The following is a 23,407-nucleotide window of genomic DNA, read 5'->3' on the forward strand; positions in this document are numbered from 1 at the left end:
CACGATTTGTCATATCTGGACACACCTTTAATAATGCTGGAATTACACCGGTCTGTCAGTTTCCAGAAAGAAAGGCATACGTTTCAGGCATGAGTCCTTCAGAATGAAAGTTTCACACTGAAAGATACTGCTGGCGCTGCCATATATTTCCAAGGAACATCCATTTCTGATTTCCAGCATTTGTAGTTCCTTTAAATTTAACATTATTCCCCGAGAGCATTGAGAGTCAATGCTGTACTGTTTTTTTCCATTTTTGAAATTGACACATTTTAAAAGACATCACATTGCTCAAATAATGTAGATAGCTTTCCAAACATCCTGATAGGAAATTTGAGATTTTAAATCTTACATTTGGAATGAAGATCCTGAGAAAAAGTGGGTGTAATTGCATTCATTTTTAGATCGGGGTCATGACCAATGGAAGACTGGTCATCTTTGAGCAAGTTTTTGAGTCGGTGTCTAAATGCAGCAAATGCAGGTTTGGGTGTTTGCTGATATTTTATCACACTTGGAAGCCATTCTGACAACGTCTCATGAATGCAATTTCTTTTTAAAGGTAATTTAGTGTAGCCAATCCACCTACCCGGCATATCTTTTAGGTTGTGGGGGTGGGACCCACGCAGACACGGAAAATGTGCAAACTCCACGGGCTGGGATCGAACCCGGGTCCTCGGAGCCGTAAGGCAGCATTGTTAACCACTGTGCTGCCCTATGAACTCAATTTTATGAGGACAAATGAGAAAATGAACACTGCTAAATATTAAATACATAAAATTTTACATTTCTTTTTAAATCACGGAACCTAATTGGTTCTAATCACCTGGGTAGGACTGCACTCGGCTGCTTCCATTATCTATTGCGTTGTAGCAAGAAGAGTCACCAGCAATTGTTTGACATCTTGCTCCTGTCACTTCTGAATCCTAAAGAACGACCGTTAGCTGTTCCTTATCTACATGGTGACATCATCTGAAAAGACAGCATTTTTACATTGACAATATCCAGTTGTATCTCACCACCAGCTCTCAACCCTTCCATGATTTCTAATTTATCAGACTGGTTGTCAACATCCGGTACTGGGTGAGCAGAAATTTCTTCCAGTTAAGGGAAGATCTGAGCCATTGGGGTGAATTCTCTGCCTCCCCAGCCGCATGTTTCTCAGCGACGCGCCGTTGCTGGCAGCGGGAATCTCTGTTCCCGTCGCTGGCCAATGGGATTTCCCATTGTAGCCACCCCACGTCGCCGGGAAGCCCGCGATCAGGGGTGCGCTGCCGGCGGATTGGAGAATCCCATCGCGCAGAGAATTCACCCCATTGTCTCAGTCCCTGCCATTAACTCTGTTCCCTAGCCATTAATTCTACCCTTTCACTTGCAACTGCTTGAGGCTGAAATAGACTGTTCATAACCATAAGACCCTGAGATGAGCTTCAGATCACCTGCCCCAGCCATTACTAAGATTCATTTATACTTTCCTAACATCACCCGAATCTGCCCTGCTTCATCCAAAATATCATTGCCTGGGTCCTATTTTGCATCATGTTTAATTTCCCTATCCGTCTCTGCTCACTCACCTACATCGGCTCCCGATTAAACAACGCATTGATTTTTAAATCCTTGGTGACCAATCCTCCCCCATAGCCTCGCTCCACCCTATCAATGTAACCTCCTGCACACTCACAACCCACTTCCAATTCTTGACTCTCGCTGCTTTTAATTGGCCTGTTATTGGTGGTTACTATACAAGCTACCTAGGCCTATGCTCTGGAATGCCCTCCGTAAACCTCTATCTCTTAATCCTGTTAAGGTGCCTCTTAAAACCTCTTTTTTTGTTTAAATTTAAAGTGCCCAAATCATTTCTTTTTCCAATTAAGGGACAATTTAGCATAGCCAATCCACCTACGCTGCACATAAGTTCATAAGCTCATAAGATATAAGAGCAGAATTAGGCCATTCGGCCCATCGAGTCTGCCCCGTCATTCTATCATGGCGGATATGTTCCTCATCTGTTAACCACAATGCTACAGACCAAGAGCTGGCTTGCAAAATCAGCCAGAGCATCTCCTCTGGGTTGTGGGGGTGAGACCCACGCAGACACGGGGAGAATGTTAAACTCCACACGGGGCCGGGATCGAACCCGGGTCCTCGGTGCCGTGAGGCAGCAGTGCTAACCACTGTGCCACCATGCCAGCCAAAAACCTATCTCCCAATGTGGCTCGCTGTCTAATTTTGCTTGACAATGGTCCTGTGAAGTACTTTGGGACATTATACTTTGTTAAGGGCCCTATATAAATACAAGTTGCTGTTCTTATTATCTCCCTTTTATAGAATGGCCACTGACTCTGTTGATCCAGCCCCTCATTTGCCAGTTTCTGCCCTCTGACCTGAATGTGCCTTTGCTCCGTTTAGCAGTTCTTCTTCAAATCTGAGAGACCAGGGCATAACATTTGCTCAAACCACCCTGCATAGTTGGACTTTCCAGGCCTCTTCCCCTTGAAAAGCCAGAAAAATAATTGACCTTTTGTTGTCTTAAGTGTGCATGTTACTAAAGTTTGATGTAAAATATTTTGGAAACTTACTCCATTGGCCAAGGTTTTATTTTGTCAAAGGGAAGTAACAACTCATGATATCAATGCAGAGAAAGTACTGGGATCCTGCAAAAGAAACAGGGGTGCTTTCTGAGTGTTACTTTAAAACTATACTGAAAATATTAGTCTATCTGCTGTGCACACATTTTCCTGTTCTACTGCTTTGAGTAAAGTCAATCATTTCAAAGTAATGGTCGGGGTCAGAAAGAATGTTGGTTGATGGCTATCTATGCTGCTGCTTAAAGCCACATGTGCTCTCTGTGCCTTAGGAGACAGTGAGAAATATATATTTTATTCAGAGAAGCTGCAAAATAGAACAGGCCATCATTGATACAGTAATCATATAATAATCCACCGTAATAGTCCCTACACGTCATGGCTAATCACCCACCACTATAAATTAACTTGAGTTAACATCTGTGAATGGTCCTGATTGTGATCTTCAAGGACATATCTCACTGTATCATGCATGGCTATTTATTTATCAATCATTAAAATTAAATTACATTAAAACAGCAGTAACAGTCACAATGCCGAGGACCCAGGGTCAATCCCAGCCCCGGCTCTTTGTCCGTATGAAATTTACACATTCTCCCCGTGTCTGCATGGGTCTCACCCCCAGAACCCAAAGATGTGCAGGGGAGGTGGATTGGCTATACTAAATTGCCCCTTAATTGGAAAAATAACAAATAGCTGAAACAGAATGAAATAGAACCTCTTCTGCTAATCGAGGAGTCTATGGCACCAATGCATTTGTCATGTCCAGGATTTTCAAATGCTGCTGGAGGTAGGAATGAGTATGGACGCACATTTCTTTTTTATTATTTATTCACGGGAAGTGGGCATTACTGGCAGGACCAGCACTTATCGCCCATCCTTAATGGCGCTTGAAGTGAGTAGCTTGTTAGGCCATTTCAGAGTCAACCACATTGCTGTGGGCCAGACCAGGTAAGGAGAGCAGACTTCCATGAGCGGCACGGTGCACAGTGGTTAGCACTGCTGCCTGTGGCGCTGAGGACCCGGGTTGGTTTAAATTTATTTTTGAATATTTTTTTAAAAGGACGGCAGGCTTCCGTTCCTTTTTTTTTAAAAGTATGTTTATTCAAGTTTTCCAACAAAATTTTTGACAAACCCCCCCCCCCCCCGAATAACAGAAGATAAAAGAAATGCAAACACAACAGTTAAACATTGTACATTGTACAAAACATTTACATTGGGTTTCCCCATGTACAATAGCCCCCCCATATGACATTTAAAGGTACTCGTAGGGAAGCCCCCCCCCCCACCAACCCCCACTCCCCCCCCCAACAGAAACCCCCCCCCCCATCCTAGGGTTGCTGCTGCTGCTGACCTCCTTCTAACGCTCCGCGAGATAGTCTAGGAACGGTTGCCACCGCCTGGAGAACCCCTGCACAGACCCTCGCAAGGCAAACTTTATCTTCTCCAGCTCAATGAACCCTGCCATGTCATTTATCCAGGCTTCCACACTGGGGGGCTTCGCGTCCTTCCATAATAGCGAGATCCTCCACCGGGCTACCAGGGACGCAAAGGCCAGGATACCGGCCTCTTTCACCTCCTGCGCTCCCGGCTCGTCCGTTACCCCAAATAATGCCAACCACCAACTCGGCTTGACCTGGACTTTCACCACCCTGGACATAGACCTCGCAAGACCCCTCCAAAACCCCTCCAGTGCTGGGCACGACCAGAACATGTGGACGTGATTTGCCGGACTCCCCGAGCACCTCCCACATCTGTCCTCCACTCCAAAGAACTTACTCATCCTCGCCTCTGTCATATGCACTCTGTGAACAACCTTGAATTGTATTAGGCTGAGCCTGGCGCAAGAGGAGAAAGAATTAACCCTACTCAGGGCATCAGCCCACAGACCCTCATCTATCTCCTCCCCAAGCTCCTCCTCCCACTTGCCCTTTAACTCCTCTACCGCGGCCTCCTCCTCTTCTTTCAGCTCCTGGTAGATCGCCGAGACCCTGCCCTCTCCAACCGATACACCCAAAATCACCCTGTCCTGGGTCCCCTGTGCCGGGAGCAGCGGGAATTCCCTCACTTGCCGTCTCACAAACGCCCTCACTTGCATGTACCTGAAAGCATTTCCTGGGGGTAACCCAAACTTTTCCTCCAGCGCCCCTAGGCTTGCAAACGTCCCATCTATGAACAGGTCCCCTATTCTCCTAAACCCTGCCTGATGCCAGCTCCGAAATCCCCCATCCATCCTTCCCGGGACGAACCGATGATTCTCCCGAATCGGGGACCCAACCGAGGCTCCCACCTCGCCCCTGTGTCGCCTCCACTTCCCCCAGATCTTCAGCTTTGCCGCCACCACCGGACTCGTGGTGTACCTTGTCGGCGAGAGCGGCAGCGGTGCCGTCACCAGCGCCCTCAGGCTTGTGCCCACACAGTACGCCATCTCCAACCTCTTCCAGGCCACCCCCACTCCCTCCATTACCCACTTACGGATTATCGCCACATTGGCTGCCCAATAGTATCCGCACAAATTCGGCAGAGCCAGCCCCCCCCTGTCCCTACCTCGCTCCAGAAACACCCTCTTTACTCTCAGGATCTTATTTGCCCACACGAAACCCATGATGCTCCTGCTTACCGTTTGAAAAAGGACTTGGGAATCATAATGGGAAGGCACTGGAACACAAAGAGAAATCTTGGGAGGACCGTCATTTTGACTGACTGCACCCTACCCACCAGTGAGAGTGGCAGCACATCCCATCTTTTAAAATCCTCCTCCATCTGCTCCACCAACCGCACCAAATTGAGTTTGTGCAGGGCCCCCCAACTCCCAGCCACCTGGATCCCCAAGTACCGAAAGCTCCTTTCCGTCCTTTTCAGCGGCAGGTCGTCTATCCCCCTTCTCTGGTCCCCTGGATGCACCACAAAGAGCTCACTTTTCCCTACTTTCAACTTATACCCCGAGAAGTCCCCAAACTCTCTTAGGATCCGCATGACCTCCGCCATCCCCTCCACTGGGTCTGCCACATACAGCAACAGGTCGTCCGCATATAGCGACACCCGATGTTCCTCTCCCCCACGGACCAGTCCCCTCCATTTCCTGGACTCCCTTAATGCCATGGCCAAGGGCTCAATTGCCAGTGCAAACAACAAGGGGGTCCCTCGGTACAGGCAAAAGCACTCCGACCTCCGCCGATTCGTAGCCACGCTTGCCACCGGGGCTCTATAAAGCAATCTGACCCAGCCGATAAACCCCTCCCCGAACCCAAACCTCCACGACACTTCCCAAAGATACTCCCACTCCACCGGGTCGAAAGTCTTCTCCGCGTCCATAGCTGCCACTGTTTCTCCCTCCACCGAGGGCATCATAATCACATTGAGGAGCCTCCGCATGTTAGTATTTAGCTGCCTGCCCTTTACGAACCCCGTCTGGTCCTCATGAATCACCCCCGGGACACAGTCCTCAATTCTCGTAGCCAGCACTTTTGCCAGCAACTTAGCATCCACATTAAGGAGCGAGATCGGTCTATACGACCCACACTGCAGTGGGTCCTTGTCCCGCTTCAGGATCAGAGAGATCAGCGCCCCGGACATTGTCGGGGGCAAGGTCCCCCCCTCCCTTGCCTTATTGAAAGTCCTCACTAGCAACGGGCCTAGCAGATCCGCGTACTTCCTATAAAACCCGACTGGAACCCGTCCGGCCCCGGGGCCTTCCCCGCCTGCATGCTCCCCAATCCTTTAACCAGCTCCTCCAGCCCTATTGACGCCCCTAAATCAGCCACCTCCTGCTTCTCCACCCTCGGGAACCTCAGCTGATCCAAGAATCGTCGCATCCCCTCTTCCCCCGCTGGGGGCTCTGACCTGTACAAATCCTCATAACAGTCCCTAAATACCTCATTTATTCTCACCGCACTCCGCACCGCATTCCCCCCTCTATCCTTAATTCCACCAATCTCCCTCGCTGCCTCCCTCTCCCGAAGCTGGTGTGCCAGCATCCGACACGCCTTCTCCCCATACTCATACGTCGCCCCCCTCGCTTTCCTCCACTGTGCCTCTGCTTTCCCTGTGGTCAACAGGTCAAACTCCGTCTGGAGGTTCCGCCGCTCCCTGAGTAGCCCCTCCTCGGGGGCCTCTGCATATCTCCTGTCCACCCTTAAAATCTCCCCCACTAACCTCACCCTCTCCCTCCCATCTCTCCTCTCCCCACGGGCCCTAATGGAGATTAGCTCTCCCCTAACCACCGCCCTCAGTGCTTCCCAGACTAACCCCATCTGCACCTCCCCGTTGTCGTTGGCCTCCAAATATCTTTCAATACAACCCCGCACCCGCCCGCACACCTCCTCATCCGCCAACAGTCCCACATCCAGGCGCCACAACGGGCGCTGGTCCCTCTCCTCCCCCAACTCCAGCTCCACCCAGTGCGGGGCGTGGTCTGAGATGGCTATGGCCGAGTACTCCGTTCCCTCCACTTTCGGGATTAGCGCCCTGCTCAGAATAAAAAACTCTATCCGGGAGTAGGCTCTATGGATGTGGGAAAAGAAGGAAAATTCCTTGGCCAGCGGCCTGGCAAACCTCCATGGGTCCACCCCTCCCATCTGGTCCATAAATCCCCTAAGCACCTTGGCCGCAGCCAGCCTCTTACCTGTCCTGGACCTAGAGCGATCCAATGCTGGGTCGAGCACCGTGTTAAAGTCCCCCCCCCCATTATCAAGCTTCCCACCTCCAGGTCCGGAATCCGACCCAGCACGCGCCCCATAAATCCGGCATCATCGGAGCACATACATTTACCTGTGCCACCCGCACCCCCTGCAGCCTACCGCTCACCATCACATATTGACCTCCACTATCCACTACAATATTCATTGCCTCAAACTACACCCGCTTCCCCACTAGTATTGCAACCCCTCTGTTCTTCGCATCCAGTCCCAAATGGAACACCTGTCCTACCCATCCCTTATCCCTTTCTCAGCCTAACCTGATCTGCCACCTTCAAATGCGTCTCCTGAAGCATAACCACGTCTGCCTTCAGTCCCTTTAAGTGCGCGAACACCCGGGCCCTCTTGACCGGCCCGTTCAGGCCCCTCACATTCCAAGTTATCAGCCGGATCGGGGGGCTACTCACCCCCCCCTCCCCCCCCTGCCGACTAGCCATCTCCTTTTCTAGGCCAGCCTCGTGCCCGCTCCTCCCGCACCCTCCAGTCCCCCAGACGGAGGGCCCCCACCCCGACCACCTCTCCTACTTCCAGCTCCCCTTTGGCCAATGCAGCAGCAACCCTATCCCCCCCCTTGCCCCCCCCCCCCCGGCTAGATCCACATCTAGCCCTCTTGCTCCCCCATAACACTCCCGTAAGTCAGCTGACTCCTGCTGACCCCGGCCTCTCCCGCCATTCCATCGACCCCCATCAGTGTGAGAATCCCCCCTCCCTGGCAGTCAGTGTGTGCCCCCCTCCAGCACCACCCATTCCCCCCCCTCCGACCCCCCACCCCCGTCCTTCGCCCGCGCTTTCCTGATCCGGCCCCACCCCCTCTGGCGCAGCTCCTTTTGCGGCCTTACCCCAATTCCCCTCCCCGGGCCTCCACTCCCCCTCTTCCCTCGTGGGGGTCTGCCCCTCCAGCGCCGACGCACACACTCTCCCACAGTCTCCCCCTCAAGTCCCTTCACCCATCCCCACCCAGCACCCAATCACAAAGAACATTCCCCAAACGCAGCAAAGACAGCAAACACCCCCCTACGACAAACCCTCAACCTGAGTCCAACTTTTCAGTCCGTATGAAGCTCCATGCCTCATCAGGCGTTTCGAAGTAGTGGTGCCGATCCTGGAACGTGACCCACAGTCGCGCTGGCAGCAGCATACCGAACTTCACCCCCTTCCGATGGAGCACCACCTTGGCCCGATTAAAACCAGCTCTTTTCTTAGCCACCTCTGCACTCCAGTCCTGGTAGATTCGGATCTCCGTATTCTCCCACCTACTGCTCCGCTCTTACTTGGCCCATCTCAGGACACACTCTCTGTCCATAAAGCGGTGGAACCTCACCACTACAGCCCTTGGCAGCACGTTGGCCTTGGATCTCCTTGCTAGGACCCGGTGAGCCCCATCTAGCTCCAGAGGCCTCGGGAAGGCTCCTGCGCCCATCAGCGAATTGAGCATCGTGCTCACATATGCCCTGACATCGGGCCCCTCCACTCCTTCGGGGAGACCCAGAACCTGAAGATTCTTCCTCCTCGACCTATTCTCCAAGTCCTCAAATCTTTCCGCCCACCTCTTGTGCAGCGCCTCGTGCACCTCCACCTTCACTGCCAGGCCCAAGATCTCGCCCTCGCTCTCTGAGGCTTTTTGCCGCACCTTTCGAATCGCCGCCCCTTGGGCCTTCTGGGTCTCCACTAGCTTCTCAATCGCCGCCTTCATTGGCGCCAGCATTTCGGTCTTCAGCTCCTCAAAGCAGCGTCTAAGAAACCCCTGCTGCTCCTGTGACCACTGCGCCCATGCTGCTTGGTCTCCACCCGCCGCCATCTTGTTTTTCCTCCCTCTCACTTTTCGCTGCTCCAAGATCACTTTTTTCACCGCTCCACTCCTGGTCCAATCCATATACTGCTGGGGGGACCTTGCTGTCACCTTCCCACACTGGAAGCCGTCAAACAATTGCCGTTGGGGCTCCTCTAGAGAGCCCAAAAGTCCGTTCTCGGCGGGAGCTGCCGAACGTGCGACCTACCTAGGCATAGCCGCAACCGGAAGTCGCAGGCTTCCTTTCCTAAAGGGCAACAGTGAACCAGATGGGTTTTTACAACAATCGACAATGTTTTCATGGTCACTGTACGAATTTTAATTGCAGGTTTTTTTATTGAGTTCAAATTTCACCATCTACTGTGGCGGGATTCAAACCCAAGACCTCAACCCCATGATAATAACACTGTGACATCGCCTTGAAAATTGCATTCCCTTATGGTGATATGCATTACTGTAAATACACAAGGGGTTAATGTAGATACATCAGGACTGAGTAAACACTAGAGGGAGCACCAGAGACCAGTGGGGATGGGGGTGGGGGGGGGGGGGGTGGGGGGGGGGGGGTGGGGGGGGTTGGGGGGGGAGTGGGGGGGGGGGGGCGCGGTTGGGGGGGGAGTGGGGGGGGGCGGAATTCTAAAACCTGCGTACCTCACACTTCCCAATCAAATGCTTGTTGAGATCATTGATCAGCTCATTAACAGGCCTCAGGGTGGGGATGCATTTTGAATTTTCAATTGCTAGGTATGGGGGACATGCAGTGTATAGGGTGTAGCTGGTGTGAACACAGCAGGGAGCCATGAGAGCTAATGGATACACTGGTCAACTCACTTCAAAGGCGAATCAAGCATGGTTGCCCGACTGGTGACACAGAGTTGCCATCGGCAGTGCCGAGAGGCTTGTACTTCTCACTGAGGAGAGGTTGAAGTCTGGAGAAGAGTGCCAGGATGCTGACATCATCAGGGCAGCGGAGGTTGGCAAAGGAGGCCATGGTGAAGAAATGACCTTGAACTGAGGGAATTAAAATGGTAATTTTACAGCGCAGTGAGCTTCAGCAAAGGCATCCTCCTGGTCTGGAGGAGGACAGGGGAGCACATCTACAATCTGCAAAGAGAAGAAGGTGTTACCCAAGGAATTGAGGGTGCCACACATGAGCCAGCTACCCGCAAATGACAGAATACTAGTGTGGCGGATTCAACCTTGGAAGTTCCAGCAAAACATAGAGCTCTATTTAGAAGATGTTAACACTAGAGGTTGCAATGTTAGACTGCCCATTTGCCCGTGAGAATGGCCGATGATGTCATCTCTGATAACATCACTCAATCATTCCCTTAAAGTGCCCCTGTTTAACTACAAGGCTGCTTGTGAGGAAGCTCTAAAACATTCTGAATACACAGCAACTAGTTCCAGAGGAGGCTGCACCTGTCCAGGCAGTTGACCTTGGACATTTGTGCACTGTTCTACAATGTCCTCTGTCAGTGCCTCTATAAAGGCATCAGAAAGTCTTGGCATTGCTTGTGCCAGGTCTTGGCCCAATCAGCAACCTCCTGCAACATATCCTCGACAGTGGTAGGTCCAATCATGTTTGCCAATGGCCTTTCCAAAGGGCCCTCAGTTTCTATGTCATGTCTTCAGTTTGAGGGTGGCATGGTGGCGCAGTGGTTAGCACTGCTTCCTCACGACGCCGAGGACCCGGGTTCGATCCCGGCGCCGAGTCACTGTCCATGTAGAGTTTGCACATTCTCCCTGTGTCTGCGTAGGTCTCACCCCCACAACCCAAAAAGGAGATGTGCAGGGTAGGTGGATTGGTCATGCTAAATTGCCCCAAAATTGGGGGGAAAATTGGGTACCCTAAAAAAAATTTTTTTTTAAATGTCTTCAGCCTGCTCCCAGCGGCGCTGATTGGGATCCAAACCCATCCCCCAGACCGACTCTGTGCTTTACATTTGAACAGAGTTACTGCACTGATACTTGATACAGGCCAGGGCTGTGAGCCAAAATGATCTGTTCCAAAACCCGGGTTGAAAAGCCACCCTCATTCTTTTGTAGACCTTTTGCTTGAAAGATGCCACAATGAATAGTCATTTATTGATCTATTCAGTCTGCTCCATACTCCCACATGTTGCTAATCTGTTTTAATTCCCTTTCATATATACATAATATGTCAATGGCTCCAGGGATACTGAGACCAACTGGCATTTCATTGCTGCCCCAGTTTAGATTAATTAACTTTGTAGCCACGTAAAATGGCTGCGTTCCGATTAATCTGGCCAAAACCCAGTTTGAAATGGCTAACCCGAAAGACTGCTGGGAAAAGCAGCTAAGAAGACACAAGCAGGCAGCTGCAGACAGTATTGCATATTCGGCTCTGGGAAGTTAGCCCAGATCGATACTCAGGGCTATCAACAGCCCATCAACCCAGGTATTCGCAGTTGCATTCAGGACTGTTTGCAGCCCATCTATTCAGACATCCACAGTTAAATCAGCTATCCCCGGGAACAATTGCAACATATTAGCAATTGAATACCGGGCCAGACCTGTCGGCGCCTGCAGTGGCCGAAACAAAGACAGGTGAGCGACCACCCCCCGATCGAGGGATCGCCTCGCAATTGGACACATCGACCCCAGAGATTGGGGACAGATCCAATCACTTGGGACTCAGGGTCAAGGGCCACCCTGGGAGGCGGGAAGCCCCTGGGCCCTATAAAAGTGAGGGTCCAAGTTCAGATCTCTCTCTCTCTCCTCTTCGCCTGCTCCAGATCACCGCCAGAACAGCAACAGGCAACAGTAAGTTTGAATCCAGCGATCGCCACCCGGTAGAGACACCTAGCCACCGACCTGTAGCAGCCTTTTGAATCCCGCGGGCCAGATCTGATTGGACAAGCCATTCGTTTCCCTGACCTGGTGGGCTCTTCCTAAGTTAAGTATTGGCCAGTAGTGATAGGTTTATTATATAGAAAGTAGTATTAGTGTATTAATATTGCTTGTTGTATATAATAAATGACCGTTGTTTTAATCCTTACTAAGCGGTGTGCTGTATTATTAATCATAACCTGAACTTGAACCACTTGGCGGTATCATAAAGATACCTGGCGACTCATGAGCAAAGGTGACGTAATCAGAGCAAATAGACTGAAGTTGAAAAAGAGCAACAACTTAACACAGATCAAGGATAATACCTGCAGCCTGTCCTGTTTGTATAGGTATGCATCACATGATTTGGGCCGGCACGGTAGCACAGTGGGTAACACTGATGCTTCACAGCACCAGGGTCCCAGGTTCAATTCCCAGCTTAGGTCACTGTCTGTGCGGAATCTGCACATTCTCCCCGTGTCTGCATGGGTTTCCTCCGGGTGCTCCGGTTTCTTCCCACAAGACCCGAAAGACGTGCTTGTTAGGTGAATTGGATGTTTTGAATTCTCCCTCTGTGTACCCGAACAGGCGCCAGAATGTGGCAACGAGGGATTTTTCACAGTAACTTAATTGCAGTGTTAATGTAAGCCTACTTGTGACAATAATAAAGATTATTATATTATTATTATGTTTATGGTGCATTTACACATGGAGCCCGAGCAAGCTATTTAAAAAATTAAATCCTTCTTGATGGACTTGTAGCGAAAGTTGACATGAAACCAGAGAGACTGAAATAGGGAAGGGAAATAAGGACAGGTGTAAACGCAATGAGGCGTTAGAAAATCATTTAGGAAGGCTACAGCAGAACAGCAGATGGAATGGGGATGCACAGAAAGAGTTCAAAGAGAAGTGAAAGGAAGCTGTGTTCAAGTCAGCTGCAGGAAAGTCAGTGTGGTGGCTTGGAAAATGAAGTAAATATGTTTTAGGAGTGTACAGTTCACATCAGCCAAATAAATCTAGAGAAAAACCTCCTGTTTCTTATTAAAAAATCAGAAGGACGAACCACCTTACTGTGGTGCTGCCGCCGAAATGAAATATAATAAGGTGATCACTGCTAGCAGCTGGAAGCAATCTCACAGTGACATTTCCAAGAGTGTATAATAGTGAATAATGACAGCCATAAAACAGAATTAGAGCATCGTCTGATTCACGCAGTACATAATGAGGTCTTTTATAAAGATTCACAGAATCATTCTGCGGTTCCTATGGAGAATAAAGAATACCTTGAGAGTGTTACAAAGCTGTAATCTAATGAAGGGGCCCAAGTGACATTATCAAACACAGGAACAGTTGTAACTGTTATTTGAATGCTGAGGTTAGGTCTGCAGGCTGGGATCTAATAATTATCTTTTTGTGTTCTTTCTTCATTGCTCATTTTCGAGCAATTTTCCTCTCAACGCCAGTCAAAAGGTAAGTTAACCCAATTCCAAATGCTTGCTAGTGTCAGGCTCGATACATGCACTGAGCAGCTCAGTGTGATGGACCTTCTGATTCTGTTTTCGTTCCTGTGTGCAAGTAACCTGGTCAATACTTCATCCAGAGGGGTGGCATGTGGTGCAGTGGTTAGTACTGGGACTGTGGCGCTGAGGACCCGGGTTCGAATCCGGACCTCGGACACTGTACATGTGGCGTTTGCACAGTCTCCCCGTGTCTGCGTGGGTTTCACTCCCACAACCCAAAGATGTGCAGGTTAGGTGGATTGGCCACACTAAATTGCCCCTAAAATTGGGAAAAAATAATAAAATAAATGGGTACTCTAAATTTATTTTTAAAAATACTTCATCCAGATGACCAATCACAAACATAACTTACCTTGTGAAAAATCATAGACATATCTCTTACTTTTAAAAGGATACGCTGATTACAGTGTCCTCTGTTTTAGTTTGGCTATATCTTTGCCAGTGACTGCGTGTTGTTGATTAGTCACAGAAAGACATTGTAAAATTAACAAAATAGGATTGATGCTTTTCAACTGCTGTCTTGGGATCCATCTGATTGGGTTTCTTAATTTTACCAGGAAGATAGCAACCCTTCAGGTTTTGTTTACCTTTTAATTCTATACCTCAGTTCTATTTACTGACCTTTGATTCATATCCTTTAATACCCTTACCAAATTAAATCTGTTATTCTCAGCCTTGACATTTCCAATTAACTCACCAGCCATAATCGATTGGGGAACAGAATTCCAGATTTTCCCTAACCTTGAGTGCGAGAAAGTGTTTTGCAATGATGCACTTTCAGAAACTCCACTAGTGAAAATAAAAAGGATTTATTAATGAGGATTGTTCAGAAGCCGCATAGCTGTACTTAGGTCCCTACATGTCTCTTGCCTAAGAGAGGACTCCACCCCCTGGGATGATTACCCACTCTGATTCCCGATTGGTCCCCCAAGCCAGGTGACCCTTACTCTGCTGTGTTGCCCATAAAGGGACAATCACCACAATCTTGAATGGCCTATTTATAATTGTAATATTGGGCCTTCTTTTTTGGGGGGGATTCTCTCAACAACCTCTATATTTACTTTATCAAATCCTTTTAGAATTTCAAACACCTCAATTGGGATCACCCCTCAACCATCTAAATTCAATGGAGTACAGACTAAGGTTATGCAACCTACCCTCATTATTTAAAATTTTAAGCCAATTTGGTGAATCTGGGCTGCGTCCTTTCCAAGGTTAATATGTCCTGAGGTGTGGTGCCAAAAACAGGACACAATGTACATGGATGGGGTCTGACCAAGATTGCATGTAACTGAAGCATCATTTCATCACCGTTCAGCTGGCTTGTAATGCTGAACAAGGTTAGCAGCGCGGGTTCAATTCCCGTACCGGCCTCACCAAACAGGCGCCGGAATGTGGCGACTGGGGGCTTTTCACAGTAACTTAATTGAAGCCGACTTGTGACAATAAGTGATTATTATTATTATTATTAAATTCCAACTTCCTTTAGATAAAAGCTGACATTCCACTAGCCTTTTGAAAAAAATATTTTTCTGCTGACTTTTATTGATAGGACATACAAATCGCTTGCTTCCTTTACCAGCTGTAGTCTGTGAGGGGAAATACATTTCTGGAATTTTTCAGATTACAGTTCCTTTTTAGCAATAAGACCTTCGGTGATTTACAGTCAGTGAATCACGCGACACAAAATCCCTAACTTCTGAAACTGAAAACCTGCAACCTAGACCTATTTCCCTTTTATTGGAACATGGCAAGTACATAAAAGGGAATTAATGATTCTTGTTACAGATCCACATATTTTCAAAGATATTGCATTTTTGTAGCATTCCTCACTGACTTTCTTTTATTCATTCCTGGGATGTGAGCATTGCTGGCAAAGCCAGCATTCCTTAATAAGAACATGGGAAATGGGATCAGGAGTCGATCATCCGGCCCCTCGAGCCTGCTCCGCCATTCAACATGATCATGGCTGATCCTGATATATGAATACATATATTCAATGATGGATCACCCACAATCCTCTGGGGTAGAGAATTCCAAAGATTCACAACGCGTTAGTGAAGTAACCTCCCCTCATCTCAGTCCTAAATGATCAGCTCCTTATCCTGACATTGTGCCCCCTTGTTTTAGATTCCCTGGCCAGCGGAAACAATCTCTTACGGTCCCCCCTATCAAGCCGCTTCAGAATTTTGTATGTTTCAATGAGATTGCCTCTCATTCTTCTAAGCTCCAGAGAAAATCAACCCAATTTGGGTCAACCTCTCACCGGAGGCCAACTTCCTCATTCCAGGGACCAATTTAGTGAACCTTCGCTGCACCGCCTCCAACGCAAGTATATATTTTCTTAAATGTGAAGACCAAAACTGCACACAGTGCTCCAGATGTAGTCTCACCAAAACTCAACTCTGGCGAAACTTCTTGATTGCTGTTCTCCAGTCCCCTAGCAGTAAAGGCCATTTTAATTGCTTGCTGCCCCTGCACGCTAACTTTCAACGTTCAATTGTCCAGCATACCCAAGTCGCTCAGAGCATTAATACTCATAAGTTTCTCACCTTTTACAAAATATTTAGCATTTCTATTCCTTCAACCAATGTGATTAACGTCACACTTCCCTACATCGTAATCTATCAACCATCTTTTTTCCCACTCACTTAACCTGTCTATATCACTTTGCAACCTCTCTGTACCTTTCCATACTGCTTTATATCATCAGCAAACGTAGATACATTACTTTCTGTCTATTCATCTAAATGATAAATGTAGATCAGGCTTGTCCAAACCATGGCCCATGAGCCCCTCTATGTGGCCCCGGGAGCAATTGTTGAAAATGTTGGTAGGAAGCGTCAATGAGTTTGAAGAGTTCGGCAGGGGATTGCTCCTCCAATCACAGTCTGTTTCGCTCCCGCATTTTCTGTTGATAGGCTCACTATTGAGAAGCAGACTGTGATTGGAGGAACAGCGAACACTGGCAGCTCTGAGCACACGGGGCATCCGCTTAACAGGTCTTCCCCACTTGTCTTAGTGCTTTGGCTCAGCTCTATCCGAATTTCCCCATTTCTCCCTGCATTCCACCAGGTCTGGCCATGCTCCCCCGGTTCTCCTTGCATTCCCCCAGATCAGCCTGCATCTCCCCCAGTTCTTCCCACATTCTCCCGGTTAACCTACGTACCCCCAATTTCACCCACATTTTGGTGAGTGAAGGTAAATGAGTGTGATGGTGGGTGAGGGAGTGAGTGCGGGTGCGTGGGTGGATGAGCGAGGGTGGGTGAGTGTGATGGGGGGTGAGGGAGTGAGTGCGGGTGCGTGGGTGGATGAGCGAGGGTGGGTGCGTGTGATGGTGTGTGAGTATGAGGTCCAATGGTTTATCTACTGTAAGCAAGCTTGTAAACCACTCCTACCAATGTTTTCTGACTTTTGCTATTTAAATCTTCTACCCATACTGATTCTACTTCATGATCTTCTGAGATCAAATCCCTTTTCTCAAAAGTCCTATGTCATCCTTTATTATCAGGGCTACCTACCCCTTCTCCTTTGCCATATAGTCTGTATTTTCAGAAATACTATGTACCCTGGAATAATATACTCCCCAACCTTGACCATTTCATAACCATGTCTCTGCAATGGTAATTAGATCAAAATCATATACCTCTATTTGTTCATCCATCTAATTGCAGAAATGTTGTTCTTTCAGATAATTAGCTTTTAATTTAATTGTTTTTTACTTATTGCAATTACTTTATTCATCAATGTACAATATTTGTTCAACTCTCTAACCCTTCCTGTCCCAGTCTGCTTGTCTTTACCCACATTGCTGTGCCCTCTGATGCCTTGACCTTTCTCTTTGGCACAGGGTGGCATGGTGGCACAGTGGTTAGCACTGCTGCCTCACTGCACCAGGGACGTGAGTTTGATTCTGGTCTTCGGTCACTGTTTGTGTGGAGTTTGCATGTTCTCCACCTGTAATAGATAGAACATACGGTGTAGAAGGAGGCCATTCGGCCCATCGAGTCAGCACCTACCCACTTAAGCCCTCACTTCCACCTAACCCCGTAACCCAATAACCCCTTCTAACCTTTTTGGTCACTAAAGGCAATTTATCATGGCCAATCCACCTAACCTGCACGTCTTTCGACTGTGGGAGGAAACCGGAGCACCCGGAGGAAACCCACGCAGACAGGGGGGAGAACGTGCAGACTCCAGACAGACAGTGACCAAGCGAGGAATCGAACCTGGGACCCTGGCGCTGTGAAGCCACGGTGCTATCCACTTGTGCTACCGTGCTGCCCATTGTCAGAGTGGGTTTCCTCCGGGTGCTCCTGTTTCCTTCCATAGTCCAAAGATGTGCAGATTAGGTGATTGGCCATGGTAAAATTGCCACTTAGTGTCCAACGATGTGCAGGTTGGATGGGTTGCGGGGATAGGACAGGGGAGTGGAGCTAGGTAGGGTGTTCTTTCAGAAGGTTGGTGCAGACTTGATAGGCCGAATGGCCTCCTTCTGCACGGTAGGAATTCCATGGTTCTTCCGATTTTTAAAACCCCTTTCACCTGAACCTTTTTCTCTGTTAATTTAAAGCCCTGCGGGCAGTTATATGATTGGCCCAGCCCCATTCAAATGTAGCCCATCCCAATGGAATAGTTCACTCTTCCCTGAGTATTGATGCCAAAGCCCATGAATCAAATCCTCTTCTTCCCAAACCAACCTTTGAGCCACAAATTTAATTCCCTAAACTGCTTAGCCTTCTACCAATTTATGCATGGCCCAGGTAACAATCTGAAGATTATCCCCTTCGATGTTCTGAGTTTTGATTTGGACTTTATAACTCCTCAAATTCTCTTAGGAGAACACAATTCCTGGTCCTATCTATGTTGTTGGACCACAACAACTGGATCCTGCTCCAGATTCCTCTCCAGTCATGAGTAGATGCCCTTAACACTGGCACCATGGCAGGCAACACAACCTTCATAGCTCCCAGTCGCAGCTGCAGAGAACAGTGTGTATCACCCTGACTACACTGTTTCCTATCACTACCACACTCCTCTTTGCTCCCTCCACTTGAATGGCATCCTTCATCATGGTGCCATTGCCAGTCCACTCATCCCTGTTGAACAAATTCAGGGATGAAGGTCCTCCATTGCTACTTGCTGGATCCCCTTACCTGTCTGATTCGCAGTCACACCACCTCTGTCCCTGACCAGTGACCAACTCTAAAGATCTGCCTAGCCTAAGGGGTGTGATTGCCTCCTGGAACAATGTGTCCAGGTAACTATCCCTTCCCTGAAGCATTACAGTGACTGCAGCTCAATGACTGAGCCAAAGCTCCTCAAACTGCTGACACTTACTGCAGACCTGTTTGCCCTGGATCACACTGGTGTCCAGGACCTCCCACATTCTGAAGTTGCAACACATCACCTGCCATCTTTTTGATGTGTTAACCATTCCATGTGTTGACTATTCCAATTTATGCTTGAGAAGCTGGGGGTGAGCTGCCTTCTTGAACCACCATTTGGTGTAGGTAACCACGGTGTTTTTTTCTGTAGCAGTTCAATACAATTGAGTGGCTTGTTCGACCATTTCATAGGACAGCTAAGTGTCAACCATATTGCTGTGGGTCTGGCCACTCCAGGTAAGGGTGGCAGATTTTGTTTTCGAAAGGGCATTAGTGTGGTGATACACCACTGTACTTCCCTAGCATTGTACATAGTTATATAATAGTTGTGTGTAACGTGGCCCTGTAATCCTGTGCATTGTACTGTGTATTGTACTGTAGCTCTGTAGAGGTTCGGTCACCTGTATGTAACCTGACCTGGCCACGGAGAGCTCTGCCTTGGCCACTCCCCCGAGAGTTAGGTATAAGACCCAGCTTCTGAGACCTGACCCATTGTCTGGGGTCGTCTGTGTAGGGTAAGCTTCCTATGTAGTGTATTAAAGCCTTGGTTAAAGTCTCACATGTCTTTGTGGTTCTTGACGCTTAGTGCATCAATTAGTGAACTGGATGGGTGATATGTATGATCCTTGCAGTCAAACACTTTGCAGTAGATATACTGTTGCTAAACTACACTTACTGGCATTCTACTGACTCTTGGAGTATTTCCTTCAAGTTAGAATACTTTTGCTCGAACTATAAAGTTGGTGAGTGTGTTCCAATGCATATAATCTGCTTTGTTTCACTCAGTCCTGAAACCCTTTTCCTGGGCACACATGCTGTTATCAGAGAAATACCATTTTAATTACACTTAAACGTATTTAACTAAAAAGAACACACAGAATAATCAAGAGAAAGAATGACAGGAATATTTTTTATTTTAAATCATCTCAAAATGAATTGATCTTTTCTCATTTTTCAATTTAATATTCTATTTCTCTTATTGTTCTTTGCCCTTTGATATATGAGGGCAGAAGCTGTACTCTCCCATTTCTCACTTTTGGAAAATAGAACTCAACACAACGTTCATGAAACTATTATCTACTGAAATGATTACCTTGACATTATGATGCATCGCCCATCAATTCTGATGAAAAATGCCGATTTCCTGTGCAGAATTACTCAGAAGTAATTTAGTCTTAGTCGGAATGAAAATCAAAGAGTGGACATAGTTGCCCTGAATAATTACACTACTTATCGCATGACCAAGAAACTCAACTAATATTAATCAAATTCTGCCTCAGAGTGAAGAAGATTTAAATCATATCATGAATACAGTCATTCAATGCAACAGGGGGTGTTCGAACTCTGGCCGAAACTCAGCATTAGGGCTCTCGAAGCTCAGATAATCGGGTCTTACGTTGATATTTTGTACTTGTTGGTTTGTCCTCTTCGAATGATATAGAACTGGTTGCTTGGAAAAAGGCTGTTCTCTGTGCTGTTAATTCACTGGTGGATACATTGTGCAATGGAACACCAGTTAGTGTCAGCAACTTGACCTATATGCAAATTAATGGAAATGTTGGCCGAAACTTTACTGTTGGGCGGAGGTTCCGTGGTGCACACCTAGAGGCTCAGAAAGACAAAGAACTTAACCAACCTGAAATGTTGCCATATACTCCTTTTTAACAATTATTAGTGGAAAGACGGGGAAGTAAAATATTATACTGTATTAAAAATATACAGCATTTGCAAGCTTTCAAACTTTTAAAGCAAAGTATCAGTTGCTCTGTATGCTTGCTATATCTCCATTGTCTTTTTTTCCCAGTCTTTGTACTGTTTTCACACTGAGGATGTAATTATCTAATAATATTTTTATATTACTTTGGGACTCTTTACTGGTTTGCCTTTATGGATGGTGCTGACGTTTTTACAATAATGTGAGAAAACGTGCCGTGCCCTCAAGGCATTTCGAAAATCATAATATGATTAACAGAGACAACACAGATTTCCAAAATGGAAATTGGGTTTGACAAATCTGTTAGGGTTTTTCTTTTTAAAAAAAAATATATTTATTAAAGTTTTTAACACAATTTTTCTCCCTTACAAATAATAACCCCCCCGCCCTCGTAACAAAAAAAACGAGAAATCGCGCAGAGCAAGATATATACATGGCAAAATGATATATTTACACAGCTTTGTACACTGGCCCTCACCCGTACGTGCCAGTTTCCCCAACCCTTCATGTTATCTCTTGCTCATCCACCCTCCCAGGCAGTCCCCTATTCTCCCCCCCCCCTCCCCGCCCCCCCTCCCAGGATGTCTCCCCCCCCCCACCCCCCCAAGGTTGCTGCTGCTGCTGACCGACCTTCCTCTAACGCTCCACGAGATAGTCTAGGAACGGTTGCCACCGCCTGTAGAACCCCTGCGCAGACCCTCTCAAGGCGAACTTAATCCTCTCCAACTTTATGAACCCAGCCATATCATTTACCATGTACATAGATCCCTGAAACTTGCCACCCAGGTTGATAGGGTTGTGAAGAAGGCCTATGGAGTGTTGGCCTTTATTGGTAGAGGGATTGAGTTCCGGAGTCGGGAGGTCATGTTGCAGCTGTACAGAACTCTGGTACGGCCGCATTTGGAGTATTGCGTACAGTTCTGGTCACCGCATTATAGGAAGGACGTGGAGGCTTTGGAGCGGGTGCAGAGGAGATTTACCAGGATGTTGCGTGGTATGGAGGGAAAATCTTATGAGGAAAGGCTGATGGACTTGAGGTTGTTTTCGTTGGAGAGAAGAAGGTTAAGAGGAGACTTAATAGAGGCATACAAAATGATCAGGGGGTTGGATAGGGTGGACAGTGAGAGGCTTCTCCCGCGGATGGAAATGGCTGGCACGAGGGGACATAGCTTTAAACTGAGGGGTAATAGATATAGGACAGAGGTCAGAGGTAGGTTCTTTACGCAAAGAGTAGTGAGGCCGTGGAATGCCCTACCTGCTACAGTAGTGAACTCGCCAACATTGAGGGCATTTAAAAGTTTATTGGATAAACATATGGATGATAATGGCATAGTGTAGGTTAGATGGCTTTTGTTTCGGTGCAACATCGTGGGCCGAAGGGCCTGTACTGCGCTGTATTGTTCTATGTTCTATATTCTATTTATCCAGGCCTCCAGGCTGGGGGGCTTCGCCTCCTTCCACATTAGCAAGATCCTTCGCCGGGCTACTAGGGACGCAAAGGCCAGAATGCCGGCCTCTTTCGCCTCCTGCACTCCCGGTTCGTCTACTACTCCAAATATTGCTAGCCCCCAGCTTGGCTTGACCCGGACTTTTACCACCTGAGATATTGCTCCCGCCACTCCTCTCCAGAACCCCTCCAGTGCCGGGCATGACCAAAACATATGGACATGGTTCGCCGGGCTCCCTGAGTACCTTCCACATCTGTCCTCTACCCCAAAGAACCTACTCAACCTCGCCCCCGTCAAGTGCGCTCTGTGGACCACCTTAAATTGTATCAGGCTGAGTCTGGCACACGGGGAGGAGGAATTAACCCTACCTAGGGCATCAGCCCACAGACCTTCCTCGATCTCCTCCCCCAGCTCCTCCTCCCATTTACCCTTCAACTCTTCTACCAGCGCTTCCCCCTCTTCTTTCAACTCCTGGTGTATTTCCGATACCTTGCCCTCCCCGACCCATACACCCGAGATCACCGTATCTTGAACTTCTTGTGCCGGGAGCAACGGGAATTCCCTCACCTGTCGCCTCACAAAAGCCCTCACCTGCATATATCTAAAGGCATTTCCCGGGGGTAACTCAAACTTCTCCTCCAGTGCCCCTAGGCTCGCAAACATCCCGTCGATGAACAGGTCCCCCATTCTTCCAATCCCCACCCGATGCCAGCTCTGGAACCTCCTGTCCATCTTCCCCGGGACAAACCGGTGGTTACCCCTGATCGGGGACCACACCGATGCTCCCATTGCACCCCGGTGCCGTCTCCACTGGCCCCAGAACCTTAGCGTTGCCGCCACCACCGGGCTCGTGGTATAATTTGTCGGCGAGAGCGGCAGCGGTGCCGTCACCAACGCCCCCAGGCTCGTTCCTTTACAGGACGCCATCTCCATCCTCTTCCATGCCGCCCCCTCTCCCTCCATAACCCACTTGCGGATCATCGCCATATTTGCTGCCCAGTAGTAGCTCCCCAGGTTTGGCAGCGCCAACCCTCCTCGGTCCCTACTGCGTTCCAGGAACCCTCTCCTTACTCTCGGGGTCTTATTCGCCCACACAAACCCCATAATACTCATGCCTACTCTCTTAAAAAAGGCCTTCGTGATCACGATGGGAAGGCACTGAAACACAAACAGAAACCTCGGAAGGACCACCATTTTGACCGACTGCACTCTACCCGCCAGCGAGAGCGGTAACATGTCCCATCTTTTGAAATCCTCCTCCATTTGCTCCACCAACCTCGTCAGATTCAGTTTATGTAGGGTCCCCCAACTCCTGGCTATCTGGATCCCCAGATACCGAAAGCTCCCCTCCGCCCTCCTCAGCGGTAGGTCCCCTATCCCTCTTTCTTGGTCCCCCGCCTGTAATACAAAGAGCTCACTC

Source organism: Scyliorhinus torazame, chromosome 2 (genome assembly GCF_047496885.1).
Source record: "Scyliorhinus torazame isolate Kashiwa2021f chromosome 2, sScyTor2.1, whole genome shotgun sequence".
Taxonomy (NCBI): domain Eukaryota; kingdom Metazoa; phylum Chordata; class Chondrichthyes; order Carcharhiniformes; family Scyliorhinidae; genus Scyliorhinus; species Scyliorhinus torazame.